The sequence below is a fragment of the Boleophthalmus pectinirostris genome, unplaced genomic scaffold (genome assembly GCF_026225935.1).
Source record: "Boleophthalmus pectinirostris isolate CB_2022bp ecotype Guang Dong unplaced genomic scaffold, ASM2622593v1 HiC_scaffold_10, whole genome shotgun sequence".
Lineage (NCBI taxonomy): Eukaryota > Metazoa > Chordata > Actinopteri > Gobiiformes > Gobiidae > Boleophthalmus > Boleophthalmus pectinirostris.
Window position 1 is genome coordinate 12,695,920 of NW_026570971.1, and position 21,997 is coordinate 12,717,916.

The 21,997-nt window shown below is 42.3% G+C and overlaps 2 protein-coding genes across 2 annotated transcripts in view; one reads left to right on the forward strand and one right to left on the reverse strand.

Moving 5' to 3' along the window:
- kif26ab (kinesin family member 26Ab) overlaps window positions 1–21,997 on the reverse strand; it is a 158,573-nt gene that overhangs the window by 41,601 nt on the left and 94,975 nt on the right. The gene's annotated exons all lie outside the window — the stretch shown is intronic.
- Window positions 18,311–21,997, forward strand: part of peli2 (pellino E3 ubiquitin protein ligase family member 2) — a 144,856-nt gene continuing 141,169 nt past the window's right edge. Inside the window, exon 1 of the mRNA XM_055157925.1 lies at window positions 18,311–18,314. The gene's annotated coding sequence lies outside the window, so the exon portion shown is untranslated. The remainder of the gene's footprint in view (window positions 18,315–21,997) is intronic.

Genomic DNA, 21,997 nt, shown 5'->3' on the forward strand with positions numbered 1-21,997 from the left:
AGCAACAGTGGCTCAGTGGTTAGCGCAGGGTTCCCCCGACCTGAAGGTCAGAGGATCAAGGATCGACCAAGTTTCGTTGTTGTGTCCTTAGGCAAGACATTTCACCCACATAGCCGACTAAGAATCTGGTGTGTGTGTGTGTGTGTGAGTAACTTGTGGTCAGACGGGTCAATAACACAACATTCTGTAGGCTGAATAATACACGTCTGAAGCAGCTAAAATTAATATACGCATTTGTTGTGATTTAAATGAGTTATAAAAATGATCAGATAAAACTATTTCTTATTTTCCTTTTGCGTAATACAGTGTGATCAAGCACTAACAAGACACTAACAACTTCTAGCCCAGGGGTCAGCAACCTGCGGCTCCAGAGCTGAATGTGGCTCTTTCAACCTTCTGTCATGGCTCAGTGTGACTTTGGAAAATAAATAATGGGTATTTAATTACAATGTATTGTAAAAATACATAAAAATTGCATTTTTGGTTCACTGTGGGTGGAAAATGTTTGGATTTTTACTTCCTGCAAGGAGGTCCCAAATAGACATTCAGGAATAATGTGTTTAATGCAGCTTTGCATTCATTTGTTTACGTTGACACTGAAAAAAAACAACAACAAACAGCTGGCTCCTTGTGTCCTGATGCGGTTTAGCTTCTGTCAGACTAAAGGACACAACTCAGGGGAATATGAGTGTTCTCTCTGTGACAGAGGATGTGCTGCTGATGGTGAGTCTGTTCTGTGCTTCTATTGCACTGGAGATGGTTCATGTGAAACTTTTCAGAGATTATATATCTGCAGGTCATACACATAAACTGTATATATGAATGGATGTATATATTCTCTGTAGCACTGCATTGATTTCATAAATGCAGCACACTATAGTCTTTCATACAGACCATACAGGTACAAAATGATATGCAGTGTTATCCTCATTTTAGAGTCCAAAGGGTTTCTGTGGCTCCGGGTGTTTTCTTTTCTGTGGGAAATGGTCCAAATATCTCTTTGAATATTTAAGGCTGCCAACCCCTGTTCTAGCCCAACAAAATTTTAAAAAGCTAGAAACCCTTGATGCCATCTGATGCCTAGCAATAGCACGAGCCCGTATTAACATTACCCTCACGTCTGCTGTGTCAAAGTTGACGGACACTGAAGGTTGCCATGGATACCCCCCTTTTTAACATTGACTGGTGAATCTATTGGGTCAACACGGCGCCTAATGGTGTCAGCGAGAGGCATTAAGGTGTGCATTGAAAGTCACAGAAGAGAAGGGCTGGAAAAATGAAAGAAGTGAGTGAACCACCATGCTGGGGGATTATCTCAACCCTAGCAGCAGGGTTGTTTTTCTGGACCATAAGTAGCACAGAGGAGCATATGGGGCCCAGTCTTACCATCACACCTACTCGCTATGTCTTCTTCCACTGATCTTGGAAAAAACAACACTTCTATATTAAGACATTAAAGCCCTCATTTCTGTGCATGTTTTGGAAGCACAAAAATGCAAATAATATATAATAAAGTATGGATTAAAGGGGCATTACGTATGTATTTTGGGGAAAAGATGAAAATTTCCTTTTCTGGCTTGGAATGTTCCACAGAATGGCAAAAAAAATTATAATTGCCGTGGATGCAAGCCAGCGACACCACCAAACCAAGCATTTTTCTGCTATAAATTGAATAAATGCAAGATAGGAGAGGTTTATACCAACCTGTGGAACATTCCAGCAAAAGCAATATGTTAACAACAAGCAGGTGACTGACCCTGACTGAAAAGGATCCATAGCTGCCTTGGGGTTGACTGTCAAACACATGGCCACCACTATGCACCACTACACAAACTACCAATTACCGTAATTTCTGGACTATAAGCCGCTACTTTTTTACTTTGAAACCTGCAATTTCTACAATGATGCGGCTAATATATGGACTTATTATTTGTTTGGCACATTGTCCATTCATGTATATATTGCAGCCTGAGTGCAGAAAACACCGCTGTCTGTGCAGGTAACACATGGATCTTTTCACAACATCAGTATGGCTTAAGCTGGGCTCGGACCCCAAACCTGCCCTAGAGAAAACCAGTCTAGTCAAGTCTTACTATGTTGAAGTAATAATGAAGGCACTCAAAAATAATAGCTGAAAAATTGCACCATTATCCTGCATTGTCAGATTTCATGCAGGCATTACAGTTGCTTAGGTGTGGTCTATCAGTCATTGTGCAAGTCCTATTTCTGTAAACTATCTATTGCAACGAGATACGGCATTTTTTTTCTCCAAACGCTGTGAAAAGCTACGCCGTGATTGACAGCAGCCCTAAACGGCTGTTATAATACGTTTAGCAGTCTCGGTGGTTCTTCTTGTCAACTCCCTGTAGCACCTCTACACCTATATCACATTCTATATACTCACCTGTATGTGATAGGAAACCCAACGCTGAAATGCTGTCAGTGTATTTTAGAAAACACTAGCTCTGAGGCTTCACAGGGGCTGAAACAAAACCTTAAAATACAGTTAACTCCCTTCCACATTTTGACAACCTGGGCCTCTCCCTACTCCATAAACAAAACCCCCATTCTTCCCACGGCTTGTGTATAAATATTACTATATATCCTGGCGGTTTCCAAACAATGCCACTGGAAATCCCTCTCTTTCAGTAAGTGGATTCTGCAGGCCATATGCAAGCCTAGAGAAGACCCCGTGGAGGCCAGTTATGGTGAGTGACGTGTGCATATGTCAACCGAATTGCATTTGCTGACATTTAAAGTGGGCTTGTGCAGATGACCGCTGAGTGGGCCTAGCAGACAGGAGCCTAACCGACCAGCTTGTTGTATTTATGTTGGCTGGGATCAGATAGTGCAGTCCAGTCTGTATAGGGTTTGCCCGCGGTCTTTTCACACACCTCGGACTCATGCGCTAATGGCGGATGATTCCCCTGTCTCGTGATCCTCTAGAAATCCATTAGCGTGGTCTGGCATTCCGCATACGAGCACATGTGTGGCCAGTGACCTACATACGATTACGCAGATGAGATGTAATGTAAAGCTAACCCCTAAAGGCTCTAACTGACTGGTCTACACATTAAAGATTGATTTGAGATTCATTTTAAAGGCACACTTTTCTGCTGGGAGTGTCAGCCACCTGCTCAATGGAGATGTAATTGATTTGCAAAGAAAGATCCACAATATAGCATTAGATAACATACACTACTGGTCAAAAGTTTTAGGACACCGCACTTTTTTTTGTGGTTTACAAATTTACTGTTGACCAAAACATATTCTAAACTTTTGATTCATGAAAGTGTCCACCTTTGGCAGATATAACACACTCGTGGCTTATTCTTTTTACAATAGAAATCAAATATTCTTCAGAAAATTCTTCACAAGTCTGTTGCAGAAGTTCTCATAAATGTGTGGACTTGTAGGTTTCTTGGCTTTCACTATTCTGTCCAGTTCATCCCAAACCAGCTCAGCTCAGTGGGGTTTAATTCTGGAGACTGTGCTGGCCACTCCACATTTTCAAGTTCACCATCTTGTTCTTTTTTTTTTTCCTGAGGTAGCTTTGGCAGAGCTTGGACTTGTGTTTTATTATCTTTTAACTTTTTTTTTTAACCTCTGGCTGTTCAGTTCTTACCTTTGTATCATTTCAAGCTCTTCATTGGACTTGCATGACTTGAATTGCAATAAATAACTGGAAAAATTAGGGAGTTCTAAAGCTTTTGACCGGTAGTATGTTTTTTTGTTTTGTTTTGTTTTTCCATTATGGTTGTTTTTAATTGCTCAAAAATACCCTGAAATTCATGCATTCTTACTGTGTGTAGGACCGCTTCTTCACAGACCTGACCTGCCCTGTAGGCTACGTCAGCAGAAAGGAACACAGTAGTTAATATTAACGGTCATGTATTGTGCAAAATTAACTCTTCTGAGCTTTAAGCCGTGTAATAATGTTGTTACTTCATCAAAAACATTCCTGGAGTTCTGTTTTGTTTCATTCACACGTGTTTGTCCTATGCCCGTCAGATCTCAGAAGGTCAAGGTCTGGTTAGTACTTTAATGGGAGACCACTGGGACAATCAGCTGCCACAGGGGGGCGCCAGAACTGTCATTGTGTCCTTAGGCAAGACACTTCACCCACATTGCCTAGTATGAAAGTAGTGTGTGCATGAGTGTTGGTGGTGGTCGGAGGGGCCGATGGCACAGATTCGCAGCCTCACTTCCGTCAGTCTGTCCCAGGGCAGCTGTGGCTACAGTAGTAGTTTACCATCACCAGGTATGAAGTGAATGAATAATGCTCTGTAAAGCATCTTTGAGTGTCCAGAAAAGCGCTAAATAAAACTGATGCATTATTATTGTCATTGTTTGTCCGACTTCTGATGTCATGAAGTGGTAGTTTTCATCTTAACAGCTCCTTTTACCTTATTTTAAGTAGAGACAGGCAGTTTCAGGGAAGAAATTATCCAAATGATTCTAATGAATGTGTATGGAGTTTAAAAAGATAGTGGAGCATTGTATTACCACATGACATCATAAGGCGGAATAGAGCGTTTTCAGCTAAATATCCGAGGTTTGTGTTTTAAACTTGTTGAATGAAACAAGGATCCTTTGATGAGGAAATAACATTATAATACAGATCCGAAAATAGCATAAAATTGGCACGTATGATTTTGTGATCTCTTACAAGTCAGGGTTTAGGGTTTAGGTATAATCAGAAAGTAATTCCAAGGGAAGACGTCTGATGTAACATTCTAAAACGGTCAAATGATATCTTAGTATATCTTGTACATAGTATTGTTTTTAATCCAGAACAGCTTTTAGTCATGGATTTCTATGTGTCTTTCAGATATACAAATGTACAGTGAGCCTCAGGTGTGGCTTGTTAACAACTTGTATGCGATGGGAGACTTACAAAGAGCGTCTGTATACCTGGCAGCAGAGGCGCGCTCTTCCTATCCAGGTGGGGACTAATCTGGTTAGGGGACTTCTGCTTTCTGAATACAGGACGTGGGCGCACACAAACAATGGCCATTAACCCACAAAGGAAGAGCCCCGTGTTGATACAGCTTTGTTTAATGACTGTCCATAACTGCCAGTCTGGCTTTCATCATCGCGCACCCTACCCGTGATAGAATTAGACATCCCGCTGTAAACATAAGCAAGGATTAGTGAATTATAGTTTTGCTGCAGTCCAGTGTTCAAAGTGAAAAATGAACAGACCAAATTCATCGCATTCCAGCAGGCTTATCCGGCTGCATCTGTACGGACCGGACCAGACGCCGCAGTGCAGCCCGTGGACCACTCTGTCTCCACTCAGCATTCTTCCCTCTAAATACGCGTTTGTGCGAATTCTGCTGTTTGTGTACGGTGGGCATCGGGGGGTTTTTGACGTACCTTTCCCATGCCTGGATTGTCTTTGACTTTGGACACGGCGCGCAGCAAGCATGGCGGTGCGGGTGGGGGGCAGAGCCTGGAGGATGCCGCTGAAGTTGGTGGGGTAGATGGAGGGTTCCTGGGGGTGGAGCAGGGACGGCTGGTGCTTCTTACGCTTGGACGATAGATTCAGCTTCTGAGCGGCCCTGTGAGAGACAAGAGGTGGGGGGTTAATAGTTAATAGAGAGTGGATTTGTCACCATTTTCTGAACTATGTTATAATGTTCTTTCTTCATCAAAAACAAAACATACTTAAGAGTTTTATTTTGTTTTATTTACAGATGTATAACATACAAACCCTGCATATTTAGGCAGAGTTCTTCTCTCAAACAGAAAACTCTCCACCTTGTAATGTCATATGGTAATACAGAAAGTGCTCTACTGTGTTTTTAAACTCCAATCATCATTTGGATAATTTAAGCCCAGAAATGACCAACTTTTCTCTTCTGAACTAAAGGTAAAAGATACATTCTCAAATCAATAAAAAATGTATCCGAATCGATTTTTAAAATTCATTCACTGTTCTTTTGTGTTCTCTTGAAGGTGTAGTTGACTATATTATTAGAAGTAATTATTGATAAATCGCAATATATCATTAATTGTTTTAGTATTGGGATATATCGTGATATATCGAATCGTGACGTGTGAATCATGATATGTATCGTATTGTCAGACTCAAGGCAATGTACACCCCTAAATGGAGTTGCAGTTTGTTTCATTTACACATCTATAACACATAAACCCTGCATATATAGCCTGAGTTCTTCTATTAAACTGAAAACATTCTGTTCCACCTTGTGATGTCATGTGGTAATACAGTGCTCCACTATCTTTTAAAACTCCAGACACCCTCACTAGACTCATTTCAATAATTTTATCTCAGGAACTGCCAATGTCTACTTAAAATAAGGTAAAAGGTAGTTGTTAACTTGAAAACTACTTCTACATGACATCATAATGTGGAACAGAGCATTTTGAGCTTTGGACATGTAGGAAGACTAATAATAAAGGGTTACTCAAACATGTGTGAATGAAAGAAAAAACACAGCTCCACATATGTTTTTGATGAGTTAACCACATTATAACATGACTTAAAGCTCACATAAATCAATTCTGTGTAATATAGAACCTTGAAAGAGAAACATTTCTGAGTTCTGTTATTTGAAGATAATGTATATCTGCAAACACAAACCTAATTTATACATTTCATGGGTTTACAGCTATGGCAATGGTTCTCTTATTGAGTCAAAGTCAGTTAAAATCATTTGGAAGTGGTATAGATGAATTGTCAAGCTGAATCTAATGAGGCAGGGCATCTGGTGTAAGTTAAATTATACAAAACCGTAAATCAGCCTCATATGAGTTTGATAATAGATTTTATATTGCTTCATCCTACTTTTGGACCTGCCAGTAGTTTTCCAATTTCCAAAACAAGTCAACAAGGCCATCCCCTACATGTGTTTTCTGACTTAAATGCAATCACCAGAAAAACATGCCACAACCTCAGACAACCCCTACTTTAAAACAGTTTTTCTACCAACACCTCGAGCAATAAATATCTGGCCTCCACTCCACTCAGAGCAGGGCAAACTGTCTTATAATTAGATTTCTGCTGACAGATGCTCCAAGTCCAACACATAAATGATTACCGAGCAGGACACGGCATGTGACAGGGATTAAATATGGACTGTCATAACAGGAAGGCGCTCTAAATGTATGCGTTTGTCTTGATCAAACACAAAACAACTGTCACGTACATGTCACGCTGGACGGATAAAACGCTGCTCTGCAAAAATGATTTCCTTCCCATCCTTCAGTTCAGATTTGTAAAAGATGAGTTGCATTTTAAAAAGGGGGTATTAGGGGGTATGTCTATGGGGTATTCATTGCAAAAACACTACATATTTATATCACCATGTTACCTTTTATTGCACATTAAGTTTCCGTTTATTTTTTACACTCTCTTTGCTCTCCACGCAAAGTGACTCCCCCTTCAGAGCACTATCACATTACAATCAGGGTGATTTCCGCTAATGAAACTACCACAAGACGCATCAAGTTTGTGAAGTTAGTAGTGTTTTGTTGTGTATTATCCTTTTGTATATTTATTAGGGATGTAACTAACCAAAATATCGTGATATCGTATCGTCAAAAGTCTCACAATAATATCATGGGCTGTCACAATATATCAAATTACAAGTTTCTTTGCTTAAGTGCTTTGTTTTATAGTAGCAACAACTTATAAACATAGAGAACTACATATCCCATGATTCATTTCACTGCAGACAACATGAAGAAATATGTTTTTTACTTGAATTCTTGAAATAATTCACACCAAAGTCTTGTCAATGTATTTTAAAAGCAAAATATCGCAATAAATATCGTACCATGAGATGCATATCGTGATCATATCGTACTGAGAGATTTGAATATCGTTACATCCCTAATATTTATGAAAAGTTGTTGAGTGGGAGCGTGGATGATGTTGGCTTTTGGGCTAAACTTTGGATAGTATCATACTGCTGACTGTAAAGAGGGTTCAAATAGTGCACGAATGACAGATAAAACGTCTTCAGGCATGTTTTTGATGAAGGAACAACATTATAACATGGCAGAACGCTCCAAAAAGTCAATTTTGCATAATACTCCCTCTTTAAGGGTTTCAAGATGGCAGAGATTGTGGGTTTGATAACCAGAAAGCTGACATGCCATCTGCTGGGGGTTAGTCTCTAGTTGTTGTGCTACCATGAGTTCACTTCAGGTACTCATGGCTTTCACCCAAAATCCAAGGACATGAATTTGCTGTGTGAAGTAGTGAATGAATGTAGTAGTAGTAGTAGTAGTAGTAGTGAATGTTTTTGACTCTTTAAAGGGTTAGTGTAGTTCATGGATTGTCCCATATCATGCGCAAAGTAAGTAGGATAAAGGTACACAAAACTCTTATGAAGAATTTAAAGATGCACTATGTTTTTTGTTTTTTTTTGGTGGAAGGCCCTCTATCTACTTGGTTCCATGGATATGTCGTTACTTTGCCTGGAATGTTCCACAGTAAGGCATTAAACATATCTCTGCCCTTGGACAAAAGCAAGGGTCACATGCAGGCCAAGTCACATATTAATGCATTCTAAGCAACAAACAAATATAGGATAGTTAAAGTTAAAATTGGACTAAACACACAAACTCTGCCCACAATCAGGAGGACTAAAGAAAAGAGTGAAGGGGGAGGAGTCTGTGTGTATAAGGAACAGTGTGATTGGTCTAACACATATCCATACTTCAAAGTCCGCCCCTGTAGCCAGGTTTGAAAGCAGAAACAGTGGCTGTAATGAGGGAAGTCTTGTGTAATGTCACCTACTACTAGAGGCAGCGCACAGTCAACTAAAAGCTGCAAATGCATTTAGACTGCTCAAAAATTGACAAAAATGACTAGAAACTGCAGATTCCAAAATAATACTGTGCACATAGCATTGTTTTCAAAAAAGTTTTTGTTTACATTAACTCGCATAAATACGTCATCAAGCGCCATCATAACTACGCCAAGCCTCTGGGCGGCACCTGGATTAGATTCAAACCTGTAGCATTTATTTCATTACAGTTGTAAGTATTACTCAAAAATACCTTGAAAAACATGCATTACTGAGCAGGCTCCCCTCTCCACAGATCTGTTAAAGAAGTGGCAAACTTGCTGAGCTTCGAGCCTCATTAGTCTCTGGTCATGGATATGATGCATCAGCTGTGTGTGCAAATGCAAACACATGAAAAGTGTTTGCACCAGAAGAAATATGACTGCTGCTCTGAATGCTTCCATAGCAAAAGGTAAACATTGGTCACAGTTTCGGCACGTCAGCTGCATAAAACTGTTTATCTGTTTATCTCACTTTACACGCAAACGCCAAACCACAGTTTTCCAGAACCTCCACTCTAGCTGGAATTTTTAGAAAGATTCATTTTCAGAGGCAAATTCACCGTTAACGTGTAAAAGATGGGTACAAACGAAGGGTAATGTCTCAATTTTTAAAACGACCCATGTACATGTAAACAGGGCGTAACACAATATATAGACAGTTAAGTGGCAAAGAGTTAATGCCATTTCCAGGGAACATTCCAGACAAACCAATAACATCTCCATGAATATAGACAAGAAGCAGACACCCCACCAAGTTACATAGTGCAGATTTAAACATGAACGAATAACAGTGTCCCTAGAACACACTGTAAATACTATATATAAGAATGACTTGACTTGTCTTAAAGTATAACTAGAGTACATGAGCACTGCCAAGAACAAATGAAAGAATTGCCCTCTTCGCTTGGATATGAGAATCAATGTTTGTCTATGTTGTTGCCTCAAGCCAACAGTTTCTTGGAGCAGTTACTATCAACTCAAAATAGAAATGTACTGTAAGGAATGAATCAATGAATGCATGTCAGTTTCTGGGCAGCCCCGTGTAGGAGGAGACAGGTATACCTTACTACCACTTTTATCGAATGTACCCAGACAAATTGCTGTCTGCACACTTCCTCTGCCCTGGCACCTAGCAGCCCTCCTCCTGTAACACTAGCTGGCTTTTTGACAGTGCTCTAATTAAAATCCACTGTCCGGTTGGGCCCCGTGTCTCCCGGAGTCAGCTCTGTGGAGACAGTGATTGGTCGCACGAGCCCGGGTACTTGTCCTCACGCGCTCCATTCACAACCCTGAACTCTCACAACCTCCCCAACACAGCAATATCTCAGTCTGGTGCCTGCAGGGAGGGAAGCCAGCCAGACTCGTATAGTGGTTCCAGGTAGGATCAGCTAACATTGCATCTCGGGCTGGAAAATTCAAGGTCAGAACGCGAAGCAATCCCTCACAAAACATTTTCCAGTCCAGTTTGATTTCAAAAGCAACACGGCGCAGACAAAGGCGCGCTTGTCAACATGAAAGTAGTGGAGGGGTGGTGGTGGCACTGGGAATGAAAGAGCCGGACTGAGATTAAAAGATGAGAAATTTGTGCGAAGCAAGGGTTTTTTTTAAGGGGAGGGCAGAAGAAACAGAGCATGTAAAAGAGAGAGAAAGAGAGAGAGAGAGATGAAGGAGGAGTATGCAGAACGGGGCAAGTCCGCGTGGGTCTTGGAGAGCTTCTGAAAGACCAGCTTGTGCTCATTAGCCGTTTCTGGTGCTGGACAAGTCTGGGGTTGTGCTGTAGCTGCCAAATACCAAATACCAAATATGAAAAAAAAACTGAAATTCTCATCTCCAGAGTCCTTTACTCCAGTGACAGTACACACCGCCCTCCCCTACTCCCCTGCAGTGACAGCCCAAGAGCACAATCAGCGAACACACTAGCGACTGATGGAATAATTATTGCAACCAGGAAGGGCTCCAGTCCCCCGGGAGCTGCCTTATGTGTGAGAGCATGCGAGACGGATCGTGTGACCAGCTAAAAATGAGATGGGAGCGATGAATGCGGAGGTGCGGAGAGATAGACAGACAGGAGGAAGAGTAGAGCGCTAGAGTGACTGCACGTGGTTGTGATATGCACGCTATAGGAGGAGGTATGAATAAGACAGATGAAGGTAGGTGTCTCCTTGCGTATCCAAATCAGGCGTCGGAAAGTCAAAACACGCGGGGAAAGGTGGTGGTAATTGCAAGCTGGCAACCTTGGATTCTCATTCATGCCGGACAATGGCGCTTTGTGAAAGGAAAGGAGAGGTGAAATAGATGACAGTCGTGGTTTTGCACAACACGTGTACGCATGGAGAGGAGGAAAATTAATTGAAGGGCTGTTTGTGCTCACTCTATGAAGCTCCCTGCCCACCTCTGCTGCTATGTGCAACTGTAAATTCTCTTAGATTTGAACGCCAACAACATCTTGCCCACCTGTTCAACCAAAACCTCCTCCTACTACTACCACTACTAATTGATTCATTTCCATATAACGTTTTCATACTACTTTACTCACTAAGGGTGGTTTAATGAATACAGTTTATGCATGCACCTCTAGAAGTCTACTTACAGCTCTTTCCAATCCATCCTCTAGTTTATGCTCATAGTCAAAAAACACACAGTTCAAGTTTGCGGTCCAGGTCTGCGCTGCCAGAGTTCTCCATTACGCGTACATTTGATCCACCGCGGGGGTTCGAAGAAGGAGTAGTAGTAGTAGTAGTGGTGGTGGTAGTAGTAGTAGTAGTAGTAGTGGGGACACAGCAAAGCGAGGCGAGGCGGGGCTGCACCCAAAAGTCAGGGACAGTCAGGTCTTCTCTGGCAAAAGCTGTGTGCAGTTGCATTAAGTTGACGAAGGTTTAGGTAGTAGGAGTAGGCGAGGAGGTGTAGAAAGAAGTGGCTGCCATAGTAACTGTATAGGAACCATTCAGGTATACAGGTAGCATGGGTGAGGTGGTCCATAGGAAGCAAGAATTGGGTCAGGAATGGTCCACGGAAAAATGTCAATTCCAAAGTTCAGAGCAGCATAGCAACAGCTGGCTTTCCAATAACTTTACATCCAACCAGTTTTCTCCACAGGCTGCGTCCCTTTATTTTTCCTCACTCTCTCTCTCTCTTTTGCGCGTTTAATCCTTCAGAGAGACTGCTGGCTGCTGGTCTGGTAGTCCGGACTATTCTGCGGCAGGATCAGGGAGAGGAGCGGAGAGGAGAGGCACGCCTGACTGCTCCGCGGGTTTCCACGGCTGGCTGGGAACGCGGAGAATTCTTGGTGCTCGCTCAGCCTTTCGGTCCCTTCTTCACCCGGCCGCTATCAGAGAAATCCTGGCAGCTGTCCTACCTCCACTCGCCCTCCCTCTCTCCTTCTCTCTCTCACTCTCTCTCTCTCACTCCCTCCGCTTTTCTTTCCTCAGCCCAGCCCCTTTTCTCCGCGACTGCCAGACGAGGTGTCAGCTCTCGATTGCTGGCTGCTCGCGGCGCAATTTTCCCTACTACTGTCTACACCCCACCAGCACGTCACATGAATACTTAATGCCTTACAGGAGCCCCTCACTCCTTTTAGGGGTCCTGGACTTCAAACAGATTTGGTGAGTATATGCCCACAGAGAAGTGGTTGCAACAGGGCACACTTTTGCATTTGGGCTGAATGGCGTAATTAGGGAGATGAATGAGTTATTTATCATGATGCAAGATAGGGAGGGTATAGGAGCAACAGTTTTTCATACAGATAACGATTGGACAATGGACACTAGCGGTGCAAGATTAAGCGCAATTGAATCAAAATCGCAATTTGAGTGGACGCAATTAGCAAAGTGTAAAGGAACTCATTTTTAAGTCCTGTGATTTCCTTCATAATCAACACCATTAGTAGTTTTAAGCGACTAACCCTGTATTTCAGATTAGTTTTTCACTTCAGATTTAATTTCATTTCTTTTTGTCAATTCTTCTGGACGTGTTTAAATTGTGAACTCTGAACACAATCCACATCACATCTCAGTTGCAATGTTTGTCAAAAAAAAAAAAAATCGATATTTTTTGTCCTAATGGCCACATGTTGGAAAGCAGATTTAAACTGGGAAAAGCCAGTCAATGGTCAAGGGTAGAAAAAGGTGGAATTGAAGCGTGCGAGTGGGCGATGGTTGGGGTGAGAGTGCCCCGTATTCCCCTGGCTTCCAATTTAGCCGTATAAGCCCTCTCTCTCTCTCAGTTTCTCTGTACGTGTTTGAAAGACTGGCTGTTTGAGTGCCTACTGCTCCAACAACACAGCGGCCAAAAGCGAGTGGGTGTGAGACTCCGCTGGATGAAAGTGCATTCGGCATAAAGGCACAGCAGTCAACCCTCTCTCTCTCTCTCCTCCTCTGCCTCTCCATCTGACACAGTGCCCCCTATATGAACTCGCTTGGATTAAAAGTGCAATTGAAAGAAGCACAAAATAACACCGCAACGCCTTCTTTTTTGATATACGGCGCAACCTTTTACCTCGCATCTCCATCTAGCATCTAGCTTACCTACGCTTTTCCGGGGGTGTCCACTTCGAAATGATTTGAGCGCACCGCTAGTCTCCTGGAAACTGCATTACCACTTGGCTAATCATGATTGGCAAGACTTGATGAATAGGGGACAATGCTAATGCGAACATTGGTCACCTTGACAGTGCAACCAGCCATTAGATCTATCCCTCCATTGCAGCGTTGCGCCTTCAGTGTATATACCTTACCGTTAAGTGTTATACATCAATGGGTGCAATAATAGCGAGGTTGGAGTGTCCAGATAGTCTCACCGCTTCATCACTGTCTCCTTTTGAACAGACCTAAGGGACTGATAATGACTGTAATATATATGAATGAAAAGAGACAAGATAGATGTAAAAATCAAGGCTGCTTTTCAAACGGGAAGGTGGGTCCCTGGGCGCTTTTGTCTCGCAAAGGACATCGAGATTTCCCTTTTTCACCTACAAAATGGGGTCAATGACAGAGGATGGTCCAGTCGCCTCTGCAAAGCGCCTTTTGAGGCTCCACTCTGGCAGGCTGTCAATAATTGGTTTCTTTTGTGAGGCGGCATTTTTCCCTCCTGGATAGCCATTATAACTGGCACACCCATCCGATTGTTTGCGCAAATTCTTCTCTGACTTCCAACCGATATCTTCATCTATTGTCGCTAATTAGTATGCTTGCCACATTAGCCAGCTTTGACATTTCCTCTTTTTCAATTTTTTTTTTGCTTTCAGCAGACAAGATACGGCTCTTCCAACCGTTTGTGGTGGTATGAGATCGGCTATCTAATATAAAACTGCGCTTTAAACCCCCTGCAGTGAGCTTGCTGATTAGCCAGCCTACTACTACCACCAGCACTACTCCCTCTTCATGAATGGGAATACTGGATTCTAGCCACGCATTGGTAATGAATACAGTCTCGCTCGCTGTAGGAGACATTCACTATTTAACAGGCGCTCAAAGGAAATGCCGGGGAAGGTATTTTTTTTGCACTTTTTTCCTCTGTTACTGTGTGCGACTCGACTTTGACGAGACAGAGGTGCCATTTCAGCAGATGTTTATGATTGATTGAGCTGCCGGTGCGTTGGCTCCATCAGGTGAGGTGCAGTGTTTTGGAGCCCAGGCATAATCAATAGGAAATGTCCCTCGAGCTAAAATCAGTACACAGTGTCTTATTGACGGGCTGCCCTTGACGTGATCAAATGGCCCGCCGCCCCCACAGGTACAGCACCGCAACATAAATCTACAATATCAGCCGGCACAAAGGTGGAGCTGGGGCTTTGTGTGAGAAGATCTGTGTTAGCCTAGCAGCGAAAAGTCAGAGGGAAACATATTAATTTGTGGATTGGGATCGTCTTAAAGTAACAGTACTCGATTTTTGTCCATGCAGTCGAGCAAAATTTGTAACAGATCTATTGTATAAGCAGCTCTTGAGGTCTGAATAAGTTTGCTGCATGCCGTCTGCATCCAATTGTAAAATGTGTTTAGGTCCAAGAACCAGGAAGTGCACTCGTAGCATGCTAGTTACTTATAGCAGTGATGTGAACATTGTGGAACACGCTTACAAACTCGCTGCGGTGAATAATAAGTGGGTTTTTATGAAGAACTTTGCTCCAGCTTTTGTGGAAAGAAAGAAAAAGAAGGAAAGAACACTCCTGTAATTCAGATTAAAATGTAATGATAATACAAAATTATAACACAATTTTTAATTAAAGATTCCTTGGTTTGAGTGTTCAAGCTTTGATCAAGTAGCACTGTAGGTTAAGGTTAGTGTTGGAATGGAGGGGAGTGGTTTTCACAATATAATAACTAGTGTTTAAGTTAGATGCAGACAACCATGACACTACTGTTTTCCTCATGTCATTGAGCCATATCTAAATGTCCTGTATAGCTCCCGTGCTTCCACTCCCAAGCTGCATGCATCCTGACCAGCTAATCTCCTGCTGTGATTAAACACCCATGACATCAGCCCACACGTTCATATGGCACCCAGGCAGGCGGGAGGAAATGATGTCATTCTCCCAGGCCTGGCAGGGACAAGGCCCACCCACGGGAGATTTACGGGCGAGGTCGGGATGCTAATCATTAAGAATAGGACCATAAAAGGTCTTTTTCCCTCTGTAAATCCCTGTGTCATACCAGGTCAGTGAAGACTATTTGTGGAGATGTATGACTCAATGTATGTACGCATTACATTAGGCTAAGAGCTGAAGGGGTTAAATATGTAGGGCCATGTTGGATGAATACAGCAGTGGGGAGCATGACAAAGCAAATCACGCCTCCTGTGTGGTACTGCGCTGTAGGCTGATAATGAGCCTCTTTAAATGCTCCCTGCAATCAAGGGACCACTGATATAAACATTCATTTAGGCTTCTCCCCCTGCTCCCAAACTGTTCCAAACACTTGTGTCTGGGCGGCACACACTGAAGATTGCAATTAATTTAGAAACACAATTGTGCTCTTTGGAGGCGGCGGCTCTGAAGTCCAAACGTGGAAAAAACACAGTAATGGAGGAACTCGCCTCTGCTTATCTTATCTGATTCACATTTAGATAAGCATCAAGCCCAGATATTTTCTGTCATTTTGAAAAATGTGTCTCCCTACTGTTCCAGCTGCCAAAAGCATTAAAATGTAGGAGAAAAGGAGCGGGCTTATCCAGATGCCTGTTGCATCTTATCACTCTCAGCACTGAATCCAGTTTAAAGGGAGCGGCTCTCCGGTGTCTGTGTACACAGCACAAATCTGCAGGAAGTGGCCAAACACCTCAGGCTACGCTTTATAGACTTTCTATAAATCCCCACAAATAGATTAATGGATCCAAGCTGAAGCAGACAGGAATGGATGTGATGTCCAGTTAGAGAGGCAATATCCTGGCCCGCACACTGGGAGCGGCACCCTGGACTGCCGCCTGCAGAAAGACTCTTTGTTCCAACAAGGTGTTGAGCAGGGCTTTGTTCCTCTGCACTGTCTGGCCTTGGACACAGAATAGTAAATGGGGCATCATTTGTGAGCTGACTGCTGACAGCCCAAGGCTGCACACACATCTTCAGCTGTGAGCCATGGCCAATTAGGTGAGGCTAACATGTCCATGTATCTATCTTTGTCTATGTCCATGTAACATCTGTGAACACTACGTGGCATCAGAACACTAGTCCACACACTTGTGGTCCATGCATGTCATAAAGCAGGCTTGAAGACTCTAACACAGACATGCATCCTCACACACAGATCCTGCATTAGATCAGGATTCACACTGTTCTGTGGACTGGGCTGGAAAACGAGGGATTAGGGTGTCCTCTGGGAGCAGCCTGAATCTCAGAGATCATTTGGAACACTGGAGGGGGTACAGCGGGGTACAGCGGTGCAGCAGAGTGAAAGAAGAAAAGAGGAAATGGCCATAATGAAAAATATTCAACAGGAAGAGTCTGTAAGCAAAGACAGAAGAGAAGGGAGAAGCCAGAGAGAGTCAGTGCAGGTAGTCTCTCCATCACCGGGTCTGGCGGAGAGCCAACTAACGCTGTTTGACCAGGTAAATCATTTCTGCCTTTGAGAGACAGAGGAAATGTGTGTGCAATTCTGAAATAGTCGAGAAAGGCTCGACTCCCAAAGATGGAAATCCACATAAGCCAAGAGACTGTTGGAATAGTAGCAGAAAAAACACCAATATTCCACGAAGTGCAGTTTAGTGCAGCGAATCTGGTGTTTTCTCACAAAACCGAGTCGATTGCACACAACTTCTTGTAAAGCAGTCATTACAGAGTATACAAAGACAGCAGCAGAGCCATTTAGCCAAAGTCAGTGTACTATTCTTTTCTTCATAACTATATCCCTATGGCTGCATCTAAAGGCTAAACTGTGTTGCTAGGCAGGTCTTCATTTATGAATAGGAAGCAAATTAAAGTGCAGGAGTCCAGCTGCTGCAATTCTTCACAGCGATTAGTTCATTGTAGCGCTGGCATTCTCTCTAAATGTGCCTTAACTAGTCTGACTATCAGGCCTGGAGGGGAGGCCCAAGCACAACGTGTAAGCACCACAGGAACCATTTGTCAGGTATGGAGATAAAGAGCCTGGAAGAGGCCTCTGGAGGGGGACGAGAGACTCTGACCCTGCAGTTTACAAAATCCACACACTGCAGATTCACATGTGCCTGTATAAACGCCTGGAGGAGGAGGAGAAGCGGAGTTTTGGTGACAGTTGCTGATGAAGATGTATTCTTGTAGTGCGCTGGCATAGATTAACAGTGTCTTTCTTCTCTGTCTCCTTTGCTCTCACTGACTCAGGCACTGCTGCAGGTATGGAGCTGGCGGGTGGATCCAGGAGGAACGCTGCTCCTCCACACCGCATACTGAACTCTCTTTCACCCATTGTCCCACCCACGGCTTCCCCTCAGAACACCCGGCGCAGTCGTCCATGCAAAATCTTCTGGCAAGCTGCGCACACTATTATGATTCATGAAAGATAAATGCATGCAAGATTCTGACTGCACAGTACAGGTATTTTGAGACAAAGTTATGTTTACGCTTCTCTTTGCAATCTGGAAATCCTGAGAGGGCGGCAGATTTAGGACTGTAATAGTAGTAATAAAGAAGTAACAATGGCATAGTCAGTTAAGCTTTTGCCCACAAAACAAGGAGTGTCCTGTTCAAATCTTGATCCAAAAAAAAAAAAAAAAAAAAAAAGAAGCCAAAGCATTCTGGGTCACTGTGTTAATACCATAGGATCATTTGAGTACTAGTTGTATCTAGTTGTAGTAGTAGTAGTAGCAGTAATAGTAGTAGTTGTGGGGTAGTCAGTTAAGCTTTTACCCAATGACCAAAGAGTGTCTGTTTCAAATTTGGTTTGGCACTGTCCCAGAATACATTGGTTGTAAGAGAAAGGGCATCTAAGGTAAAAAAAACAAACAAACAAAAAAAAAAACCCGTAAATCACCAAATCATACGGGTTCGGGAAGTAATCCTGAATGAGTAGTTGAGTGGTACTAGTTGTATCAGGTAGATAGATAGTCAATAGATTTTACCCAATAACCAAAGAGTGACCAGTTCAAATTTGGTTCATAATGATTCCCTGTGGTAGTCCTGAATGAGCAGTTTAGTAGTGCTAGTTGTATCAGCAGCAGTAGTAGTACTAGAAAAGGTATTACTATAAGTCACACTTTTTCATAGAATGTGTGGTCCTGTGACTTATATCTGGTGCAACTCATAAATTAAAATTTTCACACTAACGGCCGCCTAGAGGGCGCTCAAGGCTCGTGTGCTCCTATACCACTGTCACTTTGCACTCTACTGTGCATGTCGGCTGCAGAAGAAAGAGAAAGAGCCACTGTCCTGTCTGGTGTCATGTCGGTCGATCACACCATTACTACTGTATCACTGACAATTTGAAATTTAAACAAACATAAAGACAACTGAAACCATCCTGTCGGGATTCAGAAAGGCCGGAATAATTCTAACTGGAACTGATGCTGAGTCTGATGACAGCGACGCAGAAGAGGAAGCGGTGCTCCATTTACCTCCGGAGGTCGTGGAGTTGCTCAGAAGTGACACAGAAGTGAGAATGAAGAATTCAGAGGTGATCTGGAGTGAGATGGAGAGTTTGGTCAACTTGTTCTGTTCTGTTGTTTATGCTGTGTTTATGTGAAGAACTGTTCATATGTGACATTATCAGCTTGTTGTTCTCTGTTCTATTGTTATTACTGTAACTTGCCTTTCAAGATTAAATGTCGGCTCCTGGTCTCTGATTTTATAAAAATAAATTTCCCCCAAAAAGTGCAATTTATAGTCCGGTGTGACTTATATATGTTCTTTTCTTCTTCATTATGCATTTTTTGGCTGGTGGAACTTATAGTCAGAAAAATACAGTAGTAGTATTTGTATAACTTTCACCTCTAAAATGAAGACTGTATTGTTGACAAAGATGGCTTCATTAAACTACTATAATATCCATGTATACTAACCCAAAGTCCAGATGGTGATAGGTGTGTGAGAGTGGGGCGGAGGTGAGAAAAACCAGGCGTTACTTCTGCTCTACTTGCATGCTTCATTAATCATTTAGTGCCAGTGCTAAGACACCTCGCGATTATTTATTTGCACTTCTCCAGGCTGAGGCTATCACAACAAACAGGCCCGCAGGCGAGCTCAACATTTGGGAGTGATTAATCAGAGGAGGGACCTGACATGGGGGGAGGGGCTGCTGCTGACACGTGCTTTTGAATCTAATGGTGAAGTTTAAGGGAAAAGGTAAAGAGAGATGCAGGGAGGGTAATTTGGGTGATAACTGGTGCGTTACATTATGTGAAAGATATGGAAACCTGTGTGGTCCTGTCTGATGGGCAGAGATTTTAAGATTTGTATTGGATAAAAAAACTGGAAGAAGAAAGTTTAAATCAATTGGAAGAAAATAGTGCCAGCTCTATAAAATATATTCTTTAAAGGTCCCATACTAAAATGCAAAATGGACTCCTCAAAAACATACCTGGAGTTGTATTTTGTTTCATTCACACATGTTTGAGTAACTCTTTGTTATCAGTCTGTCTACGTCTCCAAAGCTCAGAATGCTCTGTTACACCTTGTGATGTCATGAAGCAGTAGTTTTCAAGTTAACAACTACATTTTCACATTTTGTTTAGCAGAGATTGGCAGTACCATGTCTAAAATGATCCAAATGATTCTGGTGAAGGTGTATGGAGTTTAAAAACACCAAAATACATCAATCCTGCATTACCACATGACATCACAAGGTGGAACAGAGAATATTTGAGAGAAGAATACAGCCTAAATATGCAGGATTTGTGCGTCGAACATGTGTGAATGAATGTTATGTTGTTTACGTATGTTGTATGTGTATGTTATCAAATGAAAGCAGTAAGTATATTGTTGTCCAAAGCAAGAAAAATCATCTGACAAAGGCTTTTTTGCTGAAATGACATCGGCCATCTGAGTGTGCTATGCATTTTTTCACTTTTATTGTATGTGTATGTTATAACACAGATCAGAAAATAGTGTAATAGGGGCCATTTATATTTTGAATGTGCTCTATGTAACTTCTCTGGTGGGGGGGTCTGTCACCATGGAGATTTGTGGTGATAAACAGCTTTTTAATTGCTAAAAAATACCATGGATTTTTTTCTTTTTGCGGATCTGACTCATAACTTTGGAGTGCCACTTCACCGGATTGTCACCAAGGAGAGAGATAAGTTTAATGCGGCTAACTACTCCCTGACTACTTTTTCTTTCTTTTACAAAACACCGACCTAACAAAACTGAGTAGCTGATATGCATATTTGAAAAAGATAACACTGTATTCTATCTCCAGTCCTTTTCAGATTCGCACCTCACCTCCTGACACCAAACACAATGTCCACGCGTCGCATTGTTCCTGAATGAGAGACTCGAAGCACAAAGAGTAATACCCGAACCTTAATAAAAAAGCACAGATAGACACGGAGCTGGTACATGATTAGACTTAAGCAGTTTATCCACATCACCCTCTCATAAAGTCAGAAACCACACGGCGGTACAGGGCCACATAGCGCGTTCCAGGATAATGGGATTTTTAGTACACCGCATCTGGCTCTCACGGGCTGGGTCATGAACGATTACTGCCTCTAATCCTCCCCATTCACACAGAGCACAAAGCTATGGTGCTGCTTTCAATGCTAGATGCACTGTTTGGCGGTTAGAGGCAGGACAATAACTTTTCATCTTTACTAATCCCGCACTAAGAGACATTGATGTAAACAAATACGAGTTATGAGCCCTCTTGTATGCTCCATTAGCCTGATTAGGTATGGATCGCAGACTTCACTGTAGTTAATTCCTGCCAGTTGGTACGTGGCCGATCTAATCTGGAATGTGTATAGATCAAAATTATATAGCTACCATTATGTACAAGTTGCTCAATGAGTGCGTTTATAAAGAAAAGTTTGATCATAAAAAGTAGCTCACACTTCATTTTGATTGGTTAAGTCCCGCTGTTAGTCATTCAGAGGCTGATCAATTGGAGAAAAGGGTGGCCACATTCTAGTCAGTCTATCCCTTGGGTGGTCCTGCGACTTATACTCCGGTGCGACTTAGACATTAAAATTTTCACACTGACAGCCTCAAACGGCCACTTTAGGCTTGTGTGTCAGTATCAGCTACTTCTAATACTCCTGTACCACTGTCACTTGGCTCTACTGCACATGTCTCCTGCAGAAAGAGCTGCTGTCTTGTCTGTATGATGTCTGTCTATCGCACCATTACTTCTGTACCACTGAAAATTAAAAAATTTAAGTGACTTCAATGACAACCAAAACCATCCTCCAGAGGTCAGAGTTGCTCAGAAGTACCGAGGATGAAAATGTCAATAGATTTAGTGATTTGGAGTGAGATGGAGAGTTTGGTAAACTTGTTCTGTTTATGTTATAGTTATCTGAAGAACTGTTCATATGTGACGTTAACAGCCTGTTGTTCTCTGTACTATCACTAGCCTTTCAAGATGAAATGTCGGTTCCTGGTCTCTGATTTTATAAAATTTATTTCCCCCAAAAAGTGTGACTTATAGTCCAGTATGACTCATATATGTTTTTTTCTTCTTCATTACGCATTTTTTGGCTGGTCCGACTTATATTCCAGAGTGACTTTTAGTATGAAAAATGTGTTACATATTAAACGGCCTATATTATTAT